The sequence below is a fragment of the Arvicola amphibius genome, chromosome 8 (assembly GCF_903992535.2).
Source record: "Arvicola amphibius chromosome 8, mArvAmp1.2, whole genome shotgun sequence".
NCBI lineage: Eukaryota > Metazoa > Chordata > Mammalia > Rodentia > Cricetidae > Arvicola > Arvicola amphibius.
Window position 1 is genome coordinate 87,368,976 of NC_052054.1, and position 23,467 is coordinate 87,392,442.

At 44.5% G+C, this 23,467-nt stretch overlaps 1 protein-coding gene across 1 annotated transcript in view; it reads left to right on the top strand.

Annotated features, from left to right (window-relative positions):
• The first annotated feature begins 3,376 nt into the window (after positions 1–3,376).
• The window catches only part of Ralbp1 (ralA binding protein 1), a 44,809-nt gene continuing 24,718 nt past the window's right edge, over positions 3,377–23,467 (top strand). Inside the window, exon 1 of the mRNA XM_038340588.2 lies at positions 3,377–3,517. The gene's annotated coding sequence lies outside the window, so the exon portion shown is untranslated. The remainder of the gene's footprint in view (positions 3,518–23,467) is intronic.

Sequence of the window (23,467 nt, forward strand, 5' to 3'; positions counted from 1 at the left end):
GCAATTGAAGAATCATGATCTTTGGAGGAGTCATACTGTCTTGATTTTGTGTGTGTTTCTTTTTTTTTTTTGTTTATTTTTTTTTGTTTTTTTTTTTGTTTTTGTTTTTTCGAGACAGGGTTTCTCTGTAGCTTTGGAGCCTGTCCTGGAACTAGCTCTTGTAGACCAGGCTGGTCTCGAACTCACAGAGATCCGCCTGCCTCTGCCTCCCGAGTGCTGGGATTAAAGGCGTGCGCCACCACCGCCCGGCTTGTGTGTGTTTCTGTGTTGTGATTTGCTGATCTTTTGGTGTGACTATCTCTCAACTTTGGAGATCTCAGTGCACAGCCTTCTCTTGACAGCACAATTCCCTTTACAGCTCAGTGAATGAAATCACTGTAATGACTACAGAACCAACACATAAATACAGTAATATACTCTGATTAGTGCCAACTGCCATACCACAATGGCACAGCAAATGGCAACATTAATACAGAGAAGCTGTGAACTACAAAGAAGAATGGAGAAAAATGGTATAAAGGACAAAAAAAGCACAATGTTTAAAAAAATCTGGTTGCACAATAAAGCAAAAAGGAATAAATGGAGTTAGGCAAATATAAAAGACTAGAAAATAAAAATAAAGTCAAAATATTACTAAAACATAGTAAAGGGGAAATGGGAAAACATAAAGGGTAAAACTAAGGAAAAAAGTATCAGAAAAATAAGTTTCCCAGCAGCCTTATTATTATTATTATTATTATTATTAATTTTTTTTACTGGAGCCTTTAATAGTATAGTCTGGAAGACAGGCAGGGAAGTCTGTCAAACTTGGAGTTTCCTTTCTTTCCCTGCCCCACGCACACACGCACACACCCCTTGTGCTTGTGAATCGCATTCATAGCCTTAGTCCTAGAAATGATGAAAGTGTTTGATTCAAATCATTAAAGTAGGTTACTGGGGGAGATAAAGTTTGTTTCCATGTATGACAGGAGTATGATGCGGTGGAGGGGTTGGGTTAGGGAAGGAAAGCTTCCTACATATTTCATTGGACTAAACCAATTGGTCGGTATAAAGTGTCAACAGCGTGAGGGAGCTGAAGTTTGATCTTAAAGTGATCGCACATTAGCCACAGATCACAGATGCTGATGGACGTAATGAGATTTCTGGGTTAGGACTAACTACATTTTCCTTCTAGAGAAGAGGACCGTCAGTAAACACAGACATTTGCATTACAATTCATGACAGTAGCAAATTTACAGTTATGAAGTAACAACAAAAATAACTTTATGGTTGGGATCACCACAACATGAGGAACTGTACTAAAGGGTCTCAGTGTTAGGAAGGTTGAGAGCCACTGCTCTAGAGCAGCAAGCACTATGAGCTTCTGGTTCACACTGGTTCTCCCGGTCCCCAGTCCCTCGGTGGTGATGCAACTCAGTTCAGCTGGCTGTTGCACAAGCATAAGGTTTACATCACAGTCGAAGTATGCTTGGATGAGAAAACCCTGGTCTTTGCTGGACTTCGGTGGTGGGATGTTTGCCTAGCTCGTGTAAGGCCCTAGGTTCAAGCTCTAAGCCTTGCTTGTAAAGAGCAACAAAACCAAACTTTTTATAATGGGCTGCAAACAAACCCACCTAACTTTTGTTCTAGAACACATTGTATTTGTTTGACATTAAACTCCCTGAATTCTCATCTGTTTAGCTTTTCCCTGGTAGGAGTCAAAACGGTTCCTACATTTGCAGATCGCAAATACTTGACTGTACCAGGAAAGAGAGGGAGCCTCAGTCTGTCTTTGGGGGTTCATTGGTTCTGGTTGGACGCGATGCCTATTTCTAAAAGTTACCAGCGGAAATGGTTATGTGGTGACACTTAAGTGGGAGGGAAAAGTGCAGAGACACAGACGATAAACACGCTCATATTTGGACCTCCATTAGCACAAATAAACAGCGTGTAGAGATTATTCATGCATTGGCTCCACCCGCGGCACTTAAGGATCTGCATAAACTACAGCTCAGAGGGAGTCAGCGGGTCTTCACCGACAGCTCCTGCCGTTCTGTGTCCTCCACCCCTACTTTCGGCCTCATTCACTTCCAAGGCGGACAGGCCAGGTGATGGTACAGTAACTATGCCCACCAGTATAAAACGCCTCTTCCCAACCCCACTGCTCTGCGTTCATTTATCACTTTCAGGAGAGGGTTCCATAAAGCCCTGCTTGGGTCAGTGCCTATTCCTTGGCCAAATCAGCGCTGCCAGTGGGAAGGAATATTTTAATTGGCATTCATTCACGAGGCCATCTCCTCACGGAGGCTATTTTACTGCTACAGGGGCTTTGGGAAGGTTCCTCTGGAACCTTCTGTACAAGAGATAGAGCTGTCATATTTGAGGAAAGATGGCTTGGGAGCACAGTATACGAAGGAGCACAGTGATCAGTTTGAATAGGTAATGTAGTTCTAGAATGTGGCTCTTGGGAATGGCAGTGACCGTGAAGAATCATCCACTAGAAAGCCCCATCTCCCTTCTGACTGCCAATATCATAAAACCAGAAGACTTCAAAAGACTACTGTTTTTTTTACAGTTTCGGTATGCACCACTTTAGCCTTTATGAGGGTCTTCTGGAGGACATTCAGCTGCTTCCACTTGCCAGCTAAACGAGATGCTATGCGGCTTTAACTCGGGCGCTGATTGCTAAGTGCTGAAGCAAGAGGGTGGGAGACAGCAGTTCCGCCGCCGCCAACCAGCACCCACTTCAGAGATCCTGCCGACTGCCCCGCACAGGCCCCACAACCTTCTTTCCTCCAATCCCCCGGCAGGAATTCTGCAAACGAAGATCCCCACCCAGAGAAAGCCAGCAAGGTGCTCCGCCCAGAGGCGGGGTGGGCCGGCAGCCCAGGCTGGTTTAACTGGTTGGAACCACCAAAGTACGCAGACGCAGGGAAAAAAAAAAGTGTCACTTTAGGAAGCTGAGGACATCAGGCCACAGCTCGAGGAGGAAAGCACAACGCTGCAGGGTTCCCACACTGCTGGGATTCGCTCCGGTAGGTGTGCGTTCCGCTCGGTCCCCAGGACACTGCGCAAGCGCCTGCGGAGCTCTAGCGCTTGGCACGTCCTCTCGCGGGGTCCCTATCTCCCCAGCGAGTTCCAGCCCCGGGAGGCACGGTGCTTTCTGGGTGTTGTGGTTTATGTCCGAGGCAAGGGCCTCAAGAGGCGGGGTGTCGGGGTTACTAGAACTACAACTCCCGGCGTGCCCCGCGCGAGGGCACGGGGCGTCTGCCCTGGACGGCCTTAGCCGTCAAGAGCCTAGAATCCAAGGACCCGGGAAGCCGGCTGTGGCGGGAGGTGGGAGTGCGCGTGCGCGCTGGGCCGGCCCCGTCCTGTTCTGTCCCAATCATTGTAAACAGGCGGAGGCTGGGCGGGGTGGGAATGGGGCTCCCGCGGCCGGCCAGGGGGGAAGCGCAGGAGGCGGCGGTCGTGGCGGCCGCGTGAGTGCGAGGAGGCGGCGGCTGCAGCGGAGCCGACGGTCGCTGGGCGGCAGGCACTGGTCAGTGGCGGGGAGCGGTCGCTTGCGGGGGTCGCGGCGCTGCGGCGCGGTGCCCGTGCGAGCCGTCGTCTGGCGCCCGGCCTCGCGCCCCCGCGCCTGTCAGGCGGCATGCTGGGCTTGGGATCCCGGGCTCGGAATTGGAGTTGGGGGTGGGGGGCGTGGCTGCCGCGCTTTCGGTTCTCCGGGAAGGCTCCCCCGCACCCCCCACGCTTGCTCTTTTGCGGGTGGGTCACGCTGCCTGCCCGAGAGGCCTCCCCGAGTGCTCCCGGCTCTGTCCTGTGCTTATCCCGGAGCCGGGGACGATCCGGGAACCCAGCTGGTTTCTCGCAGCTTCCAGGCCGCGGGGCATCTGTGCGAGCCACACCTGGCCGGAGCAGCGCCGGGGGCCTGGCCTTCCCCAGCCTTCCGGCTTGCGAGTCGCACCTGGCTGCCCACCTGTCCCCGCGCTGGCCAGGTGGAGTCGGGGAGCAGCTTCAGCTGTTGCCCGCGGCTGGTGTGGGGACGGGGGGCGCTCCTGGTTGCAGAGGTCCTTGTTTCGGGTTTCAGTGGCAGTGGACGGCCAGAGCTGGAGTTCAGAACTCCATACTCCAGGCACTTTTCAAGCGTTTTTGTGCCAGCTTTCTTTTTCGTCTTTTAAATATGTCGTTGGGTGACAGGTTGAACCAAATTTTCCACTTCCCAGTCTTCTGAAGTAGTTGCTGGTTCAAGTTTGGAGATTATCTCAAGCGTTCTTCCGGAGAGAGCAGCTTGCGGACCCTGAGGTTTGGTGTGGTTCTTGCGGATCCCTGACGTTTCCGTTGGTGGTCTCTACTTGTGACCGAAGTGCTCCCATGTGGACGTTGAGCTGCTGCACTGCCCAGCCTTTGGCTTTAATGGGTCTGGGCTAATGCTGTGGTGCTTTGGGTAGCCTTCCATCATACTTGGCAGTTATTCACAACACATTTAAGTGATGATAAGGAACAGGCTCACTTTTGGTGTAGTGTTCAGGTTGCCGGCACTTGTAAAGGAAGGAACAAGACTGAATGAAAAAGGTCACGCACTTTCCGTGGTAGGAATTAACTTGGTCATGTCAAGACCCTGTGTATCTTCCCTGAAATGAGTAATTCCCTTTGGACGGTGTTGGCATTATTAGGGGTTAAAATGGTTCCCACTTTTCAGAGTATCTCATAGATCCAAGAGAGACAGATTATTAGTTCAATAGTAGCTGTTGTTAAATAAGTTTTAAAACAAAGTATCTAGACCCAAGGTAAGGTAACTGAATTTGCTGTCTTTACAAAGATGGCTTCTCATAGTATAATTCTCAGGTTCCATTTTCTCCACAGTTTAGAAAGATAGAAGTGGTATTTTAAAGAATGTGCATTGGGACTGGAGACATGGCTCACTGGATAAGAGGCTTGCTGCTTTTGGAGTGTGTCGGGGTTCCATTCCTGGACCCACATCAGGCTGCTCCACACAAGGACTTACTGCCTGTAAGTCCAGTTCCCAAAGAAACCTGACAGCTCTGGTCTCCACAGGTAATTACACACCTCCCCAAGGATTGAAAATCTGAAGGAAATACTAACTTTTTTTTGTATAATTAATTTGCACAGTTCATTGCTTGACAAGGGAGATTAGTTCAGAACATTGTCCCAAAGTGTGTCCTGTTGTTTTCTTTATTGCAGGGAGGTTCAGGATCTCACTGTGTAACCCTGGCTGTCCTGAAACCTCCCTAAGACCAGGCTGGCCCTCTAACTCAGATCTCCTTGCTTCTGGCTTCCAAGTGCCAAGGATTAAAGGCATGTGCCACCTTGTCTAGCTATTATTTTCTTTTAAAAAGAAAACCCCTGCTAGAACTTTTGCTAGTATATGTAAGACAGAACATGGGAAAAATGCAGATTTTTTTTAGAATAGAAGAGTTATGATGTTTAGGGCCTCTTCCAAATGAAGAGGACTTGAAAATGGATAAGACCACCTGCTTTCAGATGGTCAAGTGAATCTCTTTAATTGTCAACAAGTAATACATATGTATGTATAAAATACATTGCTTTATACACATGTACAGATACATGCTGGGGATTGAACCCAGGGCCTTGGACACATTAGGAAAGCATTTAACCACTGTGCTACAATAATCAACCTACAAACTAGCATGTTTCTAAGATTGCTTTCTAAAAAATGTGAGGGTTTTGTGAATGTATCCAGGAGGAAATCTCTGTTTCTTAAGGGAGAAGCCATGGAAGAGGGCAGTAGTTAGAAAAGAGCCACACCAATGAAAGCACAGGCTGGGAATGCTCAGGGGAAGAGATCTAACATTCTAGACAGCCATAGAAATGATGGGCAGTTACACAGGGAGTAGTGTAAGCAAAAGTGTATAAAACTAACTACACAGTAGAATCTGCAAGGTATGTGTGTGTGGTGTGTATCTCAAGTATAGCTGGGTACTGAGACATGAAACTGGGGAGGTAGTCTGTATACCATCAAAGCTATTTCAGCTTTGTCCTGCAAGGAAACAGCAGTCCTTAAGCCTGAACAGAGACGGGAAGGGGACGGAGTGAGAGAAGCAGACTGGCCCACCTATGCCAGTCCAATCAGTGTTTAATCCTCTGTTATAAATGGTATGTCCTTAAGGATCCAGCAGAATTAATTAGAAAAGGAACTTAAGGCTGAGGGTGAACAGAGACATGCAGAAAGCATGGGCACTTTTTGGAACATTACAGACAGGTGAGTCGACAGCTGTAGCGTCAGTTGCGGACAAGGGTGCGAAGATGAGGCTGTATTAATAAATCTTCAAAAATTGTATGTCATGCCAAGGATTTTAGCGCTGACCCCTATAGGTTTACATACAATAAATACAAAATAATGCAGCGTTTTTATTTTAGAAAGATCATTCTAGAATTACAGAATGTAAATGTCAGAGCATGGAGGTTGTGTAAAATTGAGTGCTGAAAAGCTTTAGAAAGTCTTTGTTCGGGGCTGGAGAGATGGCTCAGTGGTTAAGAGCATTGCCTGCTCTTCCAAAGGTCCTGAGTTCAATTCCCGGCAACCACATGGTGGCTCACAACCATCTGTAATGAGGTCTGGCGCCCTCTTCTGGCCTGCAGGAGTAAACGCAGACGGAATATTGTATACATAATAAATAAATATTTTTTTAAAAAAGTCTTTGTTCTCGTCAGTAACTGAAGTGAGAAATAGGGTCTAAAACTATTGTAGCCTCAGGATACAGATAGCAGAAATACTTAGAGAATACAATGAATAGGATTGGCAAAAATTGGTATTGGAAAGTGAGGATGAAATAACTGGATACAATGACTTTGATTTCATCCTGGGTCCTTGAGAAAACAGTGATAAGATATACTGAGACAGAATTCAGGAAGGGGAGTAAATTTGAGAGGAACTCAATGTTGGCTTCTGGCATATTGAGTAGATGTTATTTGTGAACCTCTAGGTAGAATATGCTTCAGAGTTTTCCGTGTGTGTGTGTGTGTGTGTGTGTGTGTGTGTGATGAGTGGTCAGCACACTGTATCGTCATTTTAGTTGTGAGTCTTTAGCAGTTGAGCTGAAGTCTCTCCAGTCTCATCACAGTTTATTGTAAGTGGTAGCTGAAGCCTTGGTTTAGGGACCACCACACAGAGTTTGCTAACAGCCAGCAGTTCTAGAAATAGGCCGCAGAGGACCTTTTAAATTCAGACAGAGGAAGGTGTGTTGGAAAGTGATATTCAAAAATGGTTTGTTAGTCAGGTGCTGGTGGCGCACACCTTTAATGTATTTGGGAAGACAGATGTATTTGGGAGGTTGGTGGATCTCTGTGATTCCAGGCCAGCCTGTTCTACAGAACAAGTTTTAGAATAGCCAGGACTACACAGAGAAATCCTGTCTTGAAAAACCAAAGACGAAAAAGGTTGATGTTGAGGCATCCATGAAAACTCAAAATAGGGCCTTGTCTTTTCTTCTTTTTTCTTTTTTTCTTTTCCTCTCCCCCTCCTCGATTGGGTCTCATTCTGTAGTCCAGCTAGCCTTGACCTCAGAAGGAGTATTCCTTCTGCCTCAGCTGTCTAAATGCTGGGCTAGAAGGTATGAGTCACTGAGTCCCCTTGCTAGGACTTATTTTTAGAGAAGTCTACTATCTTCACAACTACAGAAAAGAGGAAAGCCCACCCAGATGTGACGTTTGTACCTGTGATCCCAGCACAGGGTACCTGTAATCCCAGGGATACTGGCAGGAAGTTCATGACCAGAGAGAAAGACATAGCTCAAAATACAAAAGGAGACATCAGCACCGGGGTGGGGGGGTAATAGGAGTGGGGTGGTGGGGTGGGGAGAGAACACCGTACTTGAAATTCCCTGAGGAGGGGCTAGAGAGATGGCTCAGCAGTTAGGAGCTCTCAGCGGACCCGAGGTCCATTCCCAGCACCCATATTGAGTTTTTCATAGCTTCCCAAAACTGCAGCTCCTGAGGGAACCAACACTTCCGGCCCCCAAACCAACCCCACATTTATTTATTTATTTATTTATTTATTTATTTATTTATTTATTTATTTATTTATTTATTTATTTATTTTAATCTGTCTATCTATAGACAGGGTCTTTCTATGTAATATTGGCTGTCCTGGAACTCACAGTATAGACCAGGCTGGTCTTGAACTCAAAGAGAATCCTCTGCCTCTGCCTCCTGAGTGCTGGGATTAAAGGTACATAATTAAAAAATAAGGAAAATAAATCTTTAATTGCTTTGAGTAGTTGGTCAGAATAAGATTTTCAGAATCTTTTGAATTTGATAAAGATTCTTAGGAGTGTGTTGGATTAAATTTGTGATGGTTTGGTAGGATGGCTGAGGAAGAAACTTCATATTCATTAAGAGGTCAGAGAGTAGAGAAAGCAGAGTGAGCCCTCCCCCAGCGCTCACCTTCCCGTCTTTTCGCTTTGTGAAAGGGTCTCACTCCCGTTTATGCTCGCCTGGACTCATAGTCCTGTCTTGGCCTCCTGCTTGCTGGAGTAGCAGGCATGCATGTTATTTGTGAGAAGTGTAAAAGAGTTGGTAGCTGAAGGTGATAAGGCCGAAGAATTAAACCTGCTTTAGAAAAAAATACCTTTTCTGGAATATAATTCCTATACCCATAAAATGACCGTCGTGTGTGTGTGTGTGTGTGTGTGTGTGTGTGTGTGTACACATGCATCTGGAGACAGAGGTTGAGTTGGGTTCCTCCCTCAGTAGCTCTCTGCCTTATGCTTTGGGGCAAGGCTCTCCTCAACCTTGGAGCTCGCTGATTGAGCTGGATGGCTAATAAACTGTGGAGGTCTTATGCCTCTGCCTCCCCAGCGCCGGGTGTATGGGTGCTCGGAACCTGTGCTGCACCCAGCCTTCAATGGTTCTGGGGGGCTGAGCTTAGGGAATAAGCCATCTTCCAAATTAAAATTTAGCCTTTTAAAAAGTTACAGTTGAGTGTTTTTTTTTTTTTAGTGTATTTAAAGTTGTGTGGCCATAACAATTAAGTTACTGGCTTTACTGCTGTAGTATTGTGTTCCAGTCACCTTACGTCATAGCTCACACTGTGCCTCTGTCACCCACCGCACTGCACTGCACCTCACCACACTGGACCTCACGCACCTCATCATCACGGCAGATCCAGACGGGTTAGGAAAATGCAGTATTTCGAGAGGTCGTACATATTTCACACCTTTTATATAGGATCTTGTCATAATTGTTGTATTTTATCATTAGTTACTGTTACTAATCTCTTCATTAATCTTTATTGTAGGTGTGCATAGTAAAACAACGCTGTAGATAGAGGCTTTGGAACTGTTTTTTTTTTTTTTAGGTACTAACTGGGGGTGAGGTCTTATTTAGCCTTTATACATTCTTAACTTTCAGTCATGCTAAGTTTCTACGAATAAAGGAATAATTTGCTAGGAAAACATTGTGGGGAGCAAGCAAAACTTTGGGCTGGGAGCTCTTTGCCAGAGGAACCAACTGCATGATTAGCTGTTGGAATTTTCTGTCCTAGCTGGGAGTGAGGTGGGAGGGGAAGCTGCAGTTTGTTTGGTTACCAATGGCCAATGAGTGTACCTTTGAACTGAGACCTCCATAAAAGCCCTTCAACAGAGCTGGAGAGAGGGCCCAGCAGTTAACTCATACTGCTCCTGTGGAAAACCCTAGTTCAATTCCCAGTGCTCATACCAAGCAGCTCACAACTCTAGCTCTGAGGACCTGGCGCCCTCTTCTGGCATCCTTGGGTACTGCACTCATGTGTGCATAGTCCCCCTATCCACAGAGATACACATAACTAAAATGTTAAAAAACAAAACAAAGCAAAACCTCAACAGTGGAGTTCCGAGACATTCTGGGTTGGTAAACACATCCTTGTACTAGGGGCATGCTGTGTCCCAGTTTCATAGGACAGAGGCTTCTGCACTTGGGGTCTTTTTGGTCTTTACCTTGTAGGGACTTCATTTGGCTGCTTGTTTAACTTTGACATCTCCTACCACAGATTGGTAGGTGTGAGTTAAGTATTTTCCCCAGATGTATAAAAAATACTCTTATAAAACACTGAACCTGAACTGGTGAGATGGGTCATCAGATAAGGGTGCCTCTGGCCAGGACTGATGACCTGAGTTTGATTTCTGAAGCCCACAGGGTAGAAGGAGAGGATGAACTTTTTCTCTGTCCTCTAGCTTAACAAAAGTGTGCCTGAGATAGAAGCTGTGGGAACATGGTTGTCCAGCTGCTTAGCCAGAGGTATAGGAGGTGGTTTGGGGTTTGTCTTGGACATCGCAGTGAGCGAGCGTTGTCTGTAGGACTGAGCACTTAAAATTATGGAGTCTGACACTAACTCTTGACAATACTGTTAGAATTAAATTGAATTACAGAGCATCTGGCTGGTGCCTGGAGAGTTGGGGAAAATACATTTGATATCAGAAGTGTAGTCAGAAACCAGCTCGCATTGTAACTTACGCTTAGGGTCTTGGGGAACGGCAGCCTGGTTCCTCAAGGGGTGCACCATCATTGACAGCCCAGGTCTCCGTGTCCCTCTTCATGACCAACACTTGCTACTTCCCTCCTTTCCGTTGTGGACTTCAGTTGCATTTTCCCCGTGGCTAATGATTTTGAATATCTTCTCATGTGTTTGTTGGTCATTTTTATATCTTTGGAGAAAGCTGTTCAAATCCCTTATCCATTGGGTTGTCTGTTTGTTGTTGAATGGTAAGAGTTCTTTGTATATTTTGGATACAAGACTCTTATAAATTACATGATTTACAAACGTTCTCTCATTCTCTAGTTGTCTTCACTTTCTTGATAGTCCTCTGGTGTACAAATATTTTGGTTTATAACTTCCCATTGTTATTTGTTACACTTTTGATGTAATATCTAGGAATCATGCTTAATCCAAGGGTTTGAATATTTATTCTTCTAATTTATTGTTTTAGTTCTTGTATATGAGTTTGAGTCTTATAATTTATAGCATGAGATAGGGGTCTCTTTATGACATGTAGTAGTTGACCTTATTCCCTTTTTTTGTTCTGATTGCATAGTTATGACATCCTTATTGGGAACCATCTGACCACAAAAGTGGGTTTATCCCTAGCCTATCAGCTTGAGTCCTTCAGTCAGCCTGTCTGCCCATGCCTGGTAACCTGTATATTTTCTTAGTTAAAGATTCATATATTTTTATTTTATGTGTGGGTGCTCTGCCTGCCCCTGTGTCTGTGCACCATATATGTGCTTGGTGCCCTGGAGGTGCGAGAGGGCACTGGAGGCTCTGGAACTGGGGTTAGAGATCCACGTGGGCACCGGGAACTGAGCCAGTGATCTCAGCTACTCCTGTCTTCCAGCCCATATGCTGGATTATTCCAGCTTTATAGTACATTTTAAAAATAAGGAAATGAGTTCTTCAACTTTGTTCCTCTGATTTTTTTTTTTCTCTTCAATTCTTGGTGGTTGTTGCTACCATGGGCCCCTTGCAAATTCACATGGAAGTGAGATATCTGCCGAAAAAGGCCGTGACATTTTACAATGAAATTCTTTCTGGATAACCCACATCTTAGAGTTAAAAAAAATCTGTGCTTATTAATGGAGCTGTCTTTTTATAAGCTGTGTATAATTTCTTTCAGCGGTGCTTTATAGTTAGCATTGTAAAGCCTTTTACTTCCCTGATTAAATTTATTTCTGTTTGCTCTTTTGTGTGTTATTGTAAATGAAATTGTTCCATTTCATTTTTGTCATCACTGTTAAATGTCTTTACATACTGAGGTATGAATATACAACTTGTTTCTCTTTCTCAATTTTTGAACTTCATTGCTCCATTCTTTTGAGTTTTTTCCAAATAGAGGGAGTTTTGCTACTTTCTTATTTATAATTTTTATTTATTCAGTCTTTCTTTCCTAATTTTGGGTAAGAATTTCTGGTGCGGTGTTGAGTGAAGTTGTGAGAGTAAGCCTCCTGGTCTGGTTTCTGATCTAGAAGGAGAACGTCAGTCTTTCATCATTGAGTGTGATGTCAGCTCTGGGTGTTCAGTGGATTTAGTTTGATGACCACGTGGCTTGTTTTCTATATAATTGAAGGTTTCTGCATTCTCAGTGTCTTGCCTGTTACTGACAGCTATTTTTATTTGACCACGGTTAGAAAATTACGTGATTTCTTTCTTTTAAAGTTGATTGACACTTGCTTTGTGACCTGTCCTGGAGATAATTTTGCATGATCTGTGATAGACAAGTGTTGTGCTGTTGTTGGGCAGAGTGCTCTGTTAGATATCTGGGAGGGTGATAGGTTTTTAAGTGGCCTCTATTCTAGTTGATCCCTCTAGTTGGAGTATTACTTAGGTGGGAGTATTGATTGATGTCTCTAATTGTTGGAATATTTCTCCTTTCAAATTTGTCAGTTTTTGTTTTTTATCTTTATATGCATAATCATTTATAATTGTTATGCCTCTTTGATGGGAGTTACCCATTACAGATTTATTATATAAATTCAAGAGGTAGTTTAGTTTCTGGCACTCTTGGTTACTGTTTGTATGTATTTTTTGTCATTCCCTCTCCCCACCCTTTTATTTCTGAGACAGGGTTTCTCTGTGTAGCTCTGGCTGTCCTGGAACTGGCTCTGTGGACCAGGCTGGCGTTGAACTCAACAGAGATACCTCCCAAGTGATGATATTAAAGACATATGCCACCACTGCCTGGCTCTTGTCATCTCTTTAAAAAACCTTATTTACTTATTTATTAGAAGGGGTTTGTCTGTTGTCCAGGCTGACCTCGAATTTGTGGTCCTCCTGTGTTGTGTTAGCCTGCTGGGTGCTAGGATGCAGGAGAGTGTCACCATGTTCATCGAGGAAGGTTTTTCTTTCAGTACTTTATGTTGCTCTGCATTCTGGTCTCCATGGGATCTGGTGTGGTCAGATGTCATTGTCTGAGGACTCTGCCTGTCTGACTTCAGCTGCTGCGGACGTGTCTTGATGTGGCGCTATGCAGTTTATCCTGTTTGCAATTGGGAATGTGTTCATTGAGTTGGGAAGTTTGGGCCATTATTTCTTAAATACTCTTTTTGTTTCCCTCTTCTTTTAGGATGTCTGTAATTTGTGTTTTGTCAAATTCTTGATGATCGTTCACACATCACTTGGGCTCTGTTACTCATTCTTCCTCTTTCTGATCATGAGACTGCCCTGCCTATCTCAGCTGCTCTACACATTCGCTGGTTCCTTAGCCTGTTTGCTCAAATCAGTTGTTGGTACTGTCTAATGAGCTTGCCATTCGCATCACTGTCCTTTTCAACTTCAGAAGTGATGTAAAAAAAAAAAAAAAGTCCAGTCCACACGGGTGCTGGGAATTGAGCCTGAGTTCTTTGCAGGAGCAGCGGGTCCTCCTGCCCTGAGTCTTCTCTCCATTTCTAAGGCCTCAACTGCAGAATTTCTATTTCATTAATTTAAACTATTTGTCTTTTTATTTCTATTATCTTTTTGGTAAGGCAGAGTCCTAATGTTTTCCATTAGGTTATTGTTTTTGACTCTTTTCCTTAAGTGACAGTCTTTCTGTATAGTCTGTCTGTACAGACAGATCATATTCAAACTTAATCTTCCTGCTTCAGCCTGTGGAGTGCTGGAATTGCAAATGTTCTAGCACAGCAGCTTCTTTCCTTTAGTTGTTTGCCACATGGTTTCTTTTTAGTATGTGAATATACATGAGATGTCAGGTTTGAAGTTTTTATATAGTCCAGTAGCTTGGCTTGCATGTATATCATTTCTGTGAATGATGTTGTTTGTTTGTTTGTTTGTTTGTTTGTTTAACCTTTGGGGCCTAGAGAACTCTCAATCTTTAGGAAACTCAAAGTTCTTACCAAGACTCAGCTGTTCTTCCTAAGTAAGCATTGTCTGGATTGTTCTATGTTTTTGATTAATTTCCAAAAGCATGCTGCTCACTGGCTTATATTTAGCAAGCTTTCGTTTCCTCCCTGTCCCCCTCCTCTCTTTTCTTTTCTTTTCTTTTCTTTTCTTTTCTTTTCTTTTCTTTTCTTTTTTGTTTCGTTCCTTTTCTTTTTTCTTCTTTTGGACAGGGAGTCTGTCTACATAGGCCTGGATGTCTTGGAACTCATTATGTAGGCCAGGCTGGACTTGAACTCACAGAGATCCACCTGCCTCCCGAGTGCTGGGATTAAAGATATGCACCCTCATGCCCTGCTCTTAGTGAGCTTTCTTATACAGCCCAGGCCTACCAGCCTAGGGATAGTGCTGCTCACAGTGGGCTGCCAGCGCTCTACCATTCCCCATGACCTGCCCACTGGACAGTCTGATTAGGTGTGCCCTCACTTGAGCTTCCCTCTCAGGTGACTAGCTATGTCAGGTTGACAAAGCTAAATAGAATAATATGCTTTAACTCATTTTTCTGTTTAATTGAAAGTTCGTTTTCTGGGTTGGGGAGAGAGCTCAGTCAGGAAGGAGCTTGCTGTCTACATGTGAGGACCTGAGTTCAGTCTCCAGGACCCATAAAATGTTGGGTGTGATGGTGTGTGTGTGTGTGTGTGTGCCACTGCTGGGGAGCAGAGATAGGCTCCCTGTAGTTTACTGGCTAGACAGCCTAGCCTGATTGCTGGGTTCCAGGCCCCAGTGAGAGGCCTTACCTTAAAAAAAAAAAAAAAAGGCAGACAGCACCTGAGGATGACGCCTGAAGTTGACCTGAGCTTGTATGTGCATAATGCATGTGCACACACACACAAATATACATATAAAATTAATTAGTTGACACGTGACTGTAATCCCAGTACTTAGGAGTCTGAGACAAAAGGATCTTGAGTTTGAGGTTAGCTTTCACTATGTGAAAATGAAAAATGAAGTTTATAGTGAGACCCATCTCAAAAAAGAAAAATTGGCTGGTGTCTTAGGATTTCTATTGTTGTGAAGAGAAAGGAAAACATTTAAATGGCTTACAGGTTCAGAGGTTTAGTCCATTATCATGGTGGGAAACATGGTGACATGCAGGAAGATGTGGTGCTGGAGAAAGAACTGAGTACTACATCTGGATCCGCAGGCAGCAGGAAGAGAGACTCTGAGCCACTCGACCTGACTTGAGCAGCTGAGACCTCAGAGCCCACCCCAGTGACACACTTCTTCCAACAAGGCCACACCTACTCTAGCAAGGGTACCCCTCCTAATCGTGCCACTCCCTGTGAGCCTAAGGGAGCTATTTTCTTTTAAACCACTGCAGCTGGTAGGAGGCACACATTTGTAATTCCAGCTTTTGGAGGCAGAAGCAGCTAGGAGTTCAAGGCCAGCCTGGGCTATGTGAGACCTTGCCTTTAAAAAACAATTTAAGATAGTGGTTCTCAACTTTCCCAATGCTGCGACCCTTTAATACAGTTCCTCATGTTGTGGTGACTCCACCATAAAATTATTTTGTTGCTACTTTATGACTTTAATTTTGCTACGGTTATGTAACTGTTATGCGAGATATCTGTTCATTTAAGAGAATAAATCAGGGAATGAAAGAACAATGAAACCCTTTTCAAACTTTTAGATGTGGGATCTGTATTTCCAAATTTTTAGTAGACTTGCTTTGTGTGTAGATAAGAGATCTGCCTGCCTCTGCCTCCCGAGTGCTAGGATTAAAGGTGTGTGCCACCACACCGCCCAGCACCCTGTCACTCGTCCCCACTTCTCCCAGTGGTCCTCTTCTCTTTCAGCTGCCTTCATAGTTTTCCATGTCTCTCATTTGTGCCCCAGTGGTTTTCATTGAGGCTGCTTACTGGAGCCTGTGTAGAGGTTGTTTATGGGGGGGGGCGTGGAGGTTGTTTATGGGGTATGTATACCATGGTATGTATACCATGCAGGAGACCCCTGGTGACATCACTGCAGAAAATGTCTCTGCCACAGCCAACCATTAACCCAATAAATCCTAAGGGATGTTGGGACCTTGTGTGCTCTTACCCCTAGGGTTTTTTTGTATGTGTCTGTGGGGCAGGGTCTCACTGTGTTGTCCTAGCGGGCCTGGAACTCAACTATGTAGACCAGGTTGGCTTTGAAATCAGAGGTCTGCCTGCCTGTACTTCCCAAGTGCTGGGAATAAAGGTTTGTGCACTACATTGCCATCTAGTCTTGGTAGTTTGTTTGTTTGTTTGTTTTTGTATTTTATGTGTATGGGTATTTTGTCACATGTGTGCTGTGCACTGTGTAGGTTCAATGTCTTCAGAGGCCAGAAGTGGGTATCCAGTCTTCTGGAACTAGAGTTACAGATGGTTGTGAGCAGCCATGTGGGTGCTGGGAACTGAACCCAGGTCCTCTTGCAAGAAAAGCAAGTGCTCTTAACCGCTGAGCCTAAAAGGTATTTTATGCCCACACAAGCAAAAGTATGTATATCACTGTGTATATATTCTGTTCTTAAATAGTGCCAATATAATATATAGAGGAATAGAGTCAGTATTTCCTAAACACTTAGCCATGTGGCAGCTACTGGGACTGCCACTTTATATTTGAGGGAACTTTAAACTGAATATCTTGACAGATTAAGCAATTACTTAAATATAAAGCTTTTGCCTAATGAAAACAAAAGAGGTAGCTCTCATTTAGAGTTGTTTTCAGACCTGATACCATAATGTGATGAAGCATAGCACTTCATTAATGAAGGTTAAGTTAATTCAGGAGCAGTCAAATTTGAGAGCCAGTTCTTGAGAAAAAACTGCACATTTTCATTGCTTAAAAGTGAAATGTGCCAATTACAGGCTGCTGTTTTGGTTGAATCAGAACGTTCCCTTAAGCTCTTTTCATCAATGCTGGCCTTCCGTACTCTGCTGGTGATAGGTGCCTTTAGCTACTTGACTGTGCTGTTGGCTCTCTGTGTTCACAGGTTTCACATCTGTATGTTCAGCCAGCTGGGAATAAAGCATTGTGTTAGTAGAACGTGAGCAGATGTTTTGTCATTATTCCATAAGCAAAACAATACAATGGGGCTGGAGAAATGGCTCAGCAATTAAGACTGTTTACTGCTTTTCTAGAAGGGCCCAGGTTCCATTTCTAACACCTGTATCAGACAGCTCACCACTGCCTGTAATTCCAGCTCCAAGGGAGCTATACCCTCTCCCGGACTCTGAGGACACTTGCACTCACACGTGCCCAAACCTGCCAACAGATACACTCATGACACATAATCTCAAGTAAAGCAAGTCTTTGAGAATATGACAGCTGCTTATTTGTTAGGCATTGTGAGGCTTCAGTGGTGATTTCAAACACAGCTCCTTAACTGTGGGCTGTGGAGCTGCGATGAACTGCAGGGGACAAGGTTTCTGCTCTTGAGACAACCAAAAGTTCATTCACAGTCCAGTGGGTAAGGAAGCCCAAGTGTTTGTGGCAGTGCTTGCTCACGTTGAATTGTGACTTTGCTGTAGCCTGGGTTCTGAACGACAAATGTGTGCACCTAACACCCCACAGTGTTCGTGAATGCTGCTTAAAACCCCTCTGCTCAGATTTGAGACTTGTGTGCTATGAACTGTAGTGTTTTTACCGCATATGCCCAGTTTCTGCTCTTAGAGAAACATAGTGATTTCATTACTGAAAATGAAGACTTAATGGTTTCCTGCCATCATTCTTCAACATGTAAATATCTCTGGATTTTTTTTTTTTTTTTTTTTTTTTAGAATGTTTGACTTTTAAAATTGGACCCGGCAAATGAGTAAAAGTTCTATCCTCAGAACTCACAGTGGAAGAAGAGACCCCATTTCCCCAAATTGTCCTCTGACCTCCACACATGTGCTATGGCACTCACATACACATGCATCACCCATACACACATACAATAATAATTTTTTGTTAAACAACAGTGCTTGAGAGTCTTGGGAGCTGGCTCAGATGGTGATATGCTGGCTGTGTAAACATGAAGACCCAAGTTCAGATCCCTGGCTTCTTTGTAAAAGCTGGGCATGCTGGCACGGGCCTGTACCGTGTGCTGGGGTGGGGCATGATGACATGGGCCTGCTCCCTTCCCTCCCCCCACTGTACTGGGGTGGGATATGGTGGCATGGGCCTGTACCATGTGCTGGGGTGGGGCATGATGGTATGGGCCTGTACTCTGTGTGTTTGGGTATAGCGTAGTGGCACAGGCCTGTACCCCTGTGCTGGGGTGGGGCATGATGGCACAGTCCTGTACCCTGTGTGCTTGGGCATGGAGTGGTGGCACAGGCCTATACTCCTGTGCTGGGGCGGGGCATGATGACACAGGCCTGCACACACACACACACTCACACTCACCGTGCTGGGGTGGGGTATGGTGGCACAGACCTGCACCCATGCTGGGGCAGCAGAGACAGGCGGATTGTGGGAGTTTACTGACTGACTAGGTCAGGTTCAGTGAACAGTTCTGTCTCAGAAACTAAGGTGTAGAGTAACTAAGGAAGGCAACTGTGTTGACTGACATCTGACTGATGTACACACATGAGCATGTGTACCTGCATGTCACATATATGTACCCTCCACACATATCAAGTATTTATTCAAGATTTTTTATGTGCAGTGGTGTGAAGGTGTCAGATCCCCTGGAACTGGAATTTCAGACAGTTATGAGCTGCCATGTGGGTGACAGGAATTGATCCTGGGAGAGCAGCCAGTGCTCTTAACCCCTGAGTCATCTCTCCAGTCCCAGGATTTGATCCTTTATGTAAAAATAAAGTCGCATCCATCTTGTTAGTGGGTAGGATTGCTTTTGTCTTTAATGTGCTAAATTTACATATACTGACCAAAAAAGCTTGTAAATGTTTTTTGTGTGTGTGAGGGTCTCTGTGTGTGTACCCAGAGCTCTCGGAGACGTTGTAGGACAGCCTGTGGAAGTCAGTGCTCTCCTGCTTCATGGGTCAGGGTGTCAGATTTGTGGACAAGCACCTTTACCCACTCAACCATTTTGCAGGGCCCCCAAATTGTTTTAAAATAAATTTCTTTATTATCATCAGTAAAATACCTATATACCTGAAATTATATAAAAATTCTTAAGAAGGGAGTCATGAATGGAGAAAATGTAAGAATCTCTGATTTATATTACATGGGAAGATATGCATATATTATGTGCAAATAATATATCACTTTATATAAGGTACTTGGATATCCTCAGACTTCGATGTCTGCAGGATCCTTAGAATTAGATCCCATGACCATAACAATGTCACAGCACTTTAGTAGCCACTTGAAAAATAATATACTTAAGTTGAAGGAAAAAATAGCATTTTATTTCATTCTTAAAGAGGTAAAATTTCTAGTGGCTGTGTGTGTCTGTGGGACTACAGCGTCTCATCTTTGAGGGCTGTCACTCTCATTTCCTGCTTTGAGTTTTTTTTTTTTTTGCAGAGTACTTTTTTTTTTTTGTCATAGTGGCCCAGAAAATGGCTGTTTACAGAGTCAGTAAGAGGCGTGAGGACAACCTGCTGTTGAAAGGGAACTACTAGCTAGCGGTGCAGTGCCCAGCAGATACAGTAGCCACTGCTTCCCTCAGGCTTGGGGTGCCCATGGGTCCCTCAGAGTTTTGCTGGTGCAGTACTGGAGACCATGGTGCGCTAAGTTTGTCCAGTTCTGTTCTGACCAGTACTGTGAATTTTATCCCTCTCTTCGCAAAAGTCTGCAGTTCAGGTTTACTTGAGAACAGTTAATGAGATCATGAGATTGTGTCAGGTAAGAGGCCACTGCCTCCCAAGTGCTGGGCTTAAAGGTGTGTGCCACCACCGCCTGCCCTATTTTTTTTTTTATTTATGTGTGGCTTGTCTGCATTAGGTATGTGCGTGTGATGCAGGTGCCCAAGGAGGCCAGAGGCCTCAGTTGCTTTGAGCTGGAGTAGTAGGTGCTTGAACTGCCTGGTGTGGGTGCTGGGGACCAGACAGTGCTTCTGGAAGAGCAGCAAGTGTTAACTGCTGAGCCGCCTGTCCAGCCCCTTGCTTATTACATTTACGTGTGTATGTGTGTAAATATCTGTGTGTGTTACATTTAAGTGTGCATGTATATATGTATTTATACATTTATATATTTATACATATAGAAACTTTTCCCTTTCTCCAAAGAAAGCCTTTTCGTCTTTACCTAGCTAGTGATGGTGCTTTGGTTTTGTTTGCAGGCGGAAGCCCAGTGTGGGTTTTTCAAGATCCTCTTTGGTGCTGGCAGCAATTTGCAGTGCTGCACTTGTTCCCTTCCTGCAGGCAGTAGCTGCAATTATCAGGGTGCCATTGGTTTCTCCTGTGAGTTTTCAGCATCTAATATCCAGACTCTTAGCATTAAAGCTTTCACATAAACACTGGCCATGTGTGCTTCTTTAGATTTTAGCTGCTTCTTAAGGTTAATTTTACAGACAGCAGTTTTCTAAGGTGACTTAATTTATCCATTTTCTGCCCATTAGTCCTTTGCTGTTAATAAGGAGGGCAGTGTAATGGCGCCCGCTGTAATTTTAGAATGTCACATGACTGCTTTAGGCATGTTACTTCACTCTGCCTCAGGATGCTAGGAACCTGTGTGGGAAACAACGTGGGGACTCTTTAATTAAGAGTTTGTTTGTTTGGATAAGCACCTAGGGGTAGGGAAATTTAAGTGTAAGATTAAGGCTGATGATTTATAGGGAAATGATGGACTATTAAGAATTGTGAATTACTTCTCCTGTAAATGGGTTGTCATATGCCTTACACGTGTTCATGGGAGGCTCTTGCTGCTGCTCAGTCTAGAGGATTATTTCTGACTCACTTCAAGGTTAACAGATAGTTTTTATATTCTAGAGTGCATTTCACATATTTTAAAAGATTTATGACTTTTTCTTTTGTGAAACACGTATTTTCTTAAGTTTTTAAGTTGAATCCAAGTAATTAGGAAGGATAGCTAGGAAGTGATGTGTGCTTGTGTAGGGAGCTACTGCAACAGACCTCAGACCAACCTTAGGCTAGCGGGAAATCTGTAGACATGCGTGTCCACTCCAGGTCCTCGGATGAAACATTCCCTGGTGTCCAGAGTGGTGCACTGCACTTAGACGCCACAAGCAAGGCAAAGGCTAAGAGGAGGAGGTTCCTGTCCTATTGGCCTTCCAGACGACCTTGGGTGCTGGGTCTCTGAGCACCCGTTGGAGGAGAAATAGAGCCTGGCCAGTGTGATGTGTGACTGGAGTCTCCTGGGCAGCCCCCGCCTGGTTTCCTCAGACTTTCGCCCAGTTCACCTTTACCATTGCTGTTTTGTTTGTATCCTTTCTGCAGTTTTAGCTGGAGTACAGCTTACATGTCAGTTACATGACATCTAGCAGGGTCAGCCTGGGCATCTGGGGACTCGAACACGGAATCAACACTGCTTCTGCCCCAATCTTGAACCCTCTCAGTTGTAGCATTTTTCTTTCAGCTATTTCTTTTGGAATTATTTTTCTGTCTAAATATATTTAAGTTCGTTCGTTCGTTCCTTCGTTCGTTCGTTCCTTCCTTCCTCTCTCCCACCTTCCTCCTTCCTTTCTTCCTTCCTCTCAGCAAGGTTGCTATGTACAAAACTGCCTTGATGCCCTCATCTCCCCAGTGCTGGGAATTACAGGTGTGCAGTACCATGGTCATCTCTTAAACTGCTATTTCTTGAGACACGGGTTTTGAAGATATCTGGTGGACTCTGCAGCAGATGGAGATTTCTGTCTCTGGCACCTTTGCTCCGGTTCCGTGCTTTCGGTCCTCTACTGTGGCATAGCCCCATGTTTGGTTAGGTCAGCACTATCTATCTATCTAGCTATCGTCGTGATAGCTAGACAGTTACTCTGCAGTACAGTCAAGTAGTGGCTCTAGTTTTGTTTCCCCCTCTTTCTTTCTCTGGAGGTGATGGTTGTGTCTCATTTTATCTGCTTCATTTGCTCTGTCCTTAGGACAAGGTTACCCCACAGCCCCAGCACTTTCTTCACATGTCAGCACATGTTCTCATGTGTCTGGACTAGGTGGTCTCAGACTTGCTTTGCCTGCTGCCTCCCCTGGGGGCTGTCCAGCTGGCATCACCAGTCTTCCTCCTGCCAGTCAGTGGCCTGGGTTTGTGGCTTCTTGAGAAGCACATGCCGGAAGCAAGTTCTTGGGGTCCTGCTTGAAAACAGCTTTGTTTGACCCGCATCCTTGAATGACTTTGGAAATACCCAACATTTTAAGATACGACTTTAATGTCCTTAAGCTGCAGTGTCCTGTTAAGTTGGACCTTTCTTTTTTTCCCTTTTTTTCTTAACTGTGCTCAGAGATTTGATGAAATGTGTTGTGGGTGTGCATGTGTGCATGCATGCATGTTGTTGGAGACCTTACAGTTTAGACTGTCTTGTTCTGTGGGACAGTCCTCTTTTATTTGCAAAACAAGAATGAATTATTTAACAAACACTGCTTATAAAATAGACATTCCTGAGCGGGGTGATCTGAGCTTTCGGCAGGTTGATTGGCAGGAATGAAGACCAGCCTGTCCGTCAGGCCAGTGTGGGCCATGGAACAAGATCCGGTCTCAGAAAAGCAGCAACCAAACCCACAGATCCTCACAAAAAGTGCTCCAATAATACTCTGAAACAGGCCGGAGGTAGTGGCGCATGCCTTTAATCAAAGCACTTGGGAGGCAGAGGCAGGTGGATCTTTGTGAGTTCAAAGCCAGCCTGGTCTACAGAGCGAGTTCCAGGACAGGCTCCAAAACTACAGAGAATCCCTGTTTTCAAAAACCAAAAAACAAACAAAAAACCCCTCTGAAACGTTAGGTTCATGTTTCATGTTAGTTAATGTTCAGAATACAAGGCCACCAATATTTAGATCCTTGGTTGGTTAGGTTAAAGGCTTCTAATTTATACATCATTATTTTTAAGATTTACTTTATTATATATATTATATATATATACAGTGTTCTGTCTGTATGTATGCCTGCATGCCAGAAGAGGGTATCAAATCTCATTATAGATGGTTGTTGGGAATTGAACTTAGGTCCTCTGGAAGAGCAGTCAGTGTTCTTAACCTCTGAGCCGTTGTTCCAGTTCCATAGATTATTTTTAGGAATCATAAAATGAGAAGAAGTGGGCAGGAGAGATGCCTTAGTGGTTCAGAACACTTGCTGCTCCTGCAGAGGACCTGATCTGGGTTCTCAGCACCTCTGTCAGGGGCTGCAGGGCTGCCTGTAATTAATTCTAGTTCTAGGGGAGCTGATGCCTTTGGCCTGCTCTCTTTTTCTCTCTCCTAGATCTCTCAGTTGCTATCTCTCTCTCTCTCTTGCTCTCACAAACACACCCACTCACTTATAAAAGGAAATCTTTAAAGAGAAAAGACTGCTTCTAGTGTGTTAGGTCATCCTTATTAATTGGCTGAGCAAGCTGTTGGTTTTTCTTTTTTTTTTTTTTAATTTTTTTCTGAGACAGGGTTTCTCTGTAGCCCTGGCTGTCCTGAAACTCACTCTGTAGACCAGGTTGGCCTCAAACTCAGAGTTCTTCCTGCTTCTGCCTTCTGAGTACTGGCATTAAAGGTGTGTGCCACCAGGCCAAGCAGTTACAGGTTTTCTTGAATAAGCTTT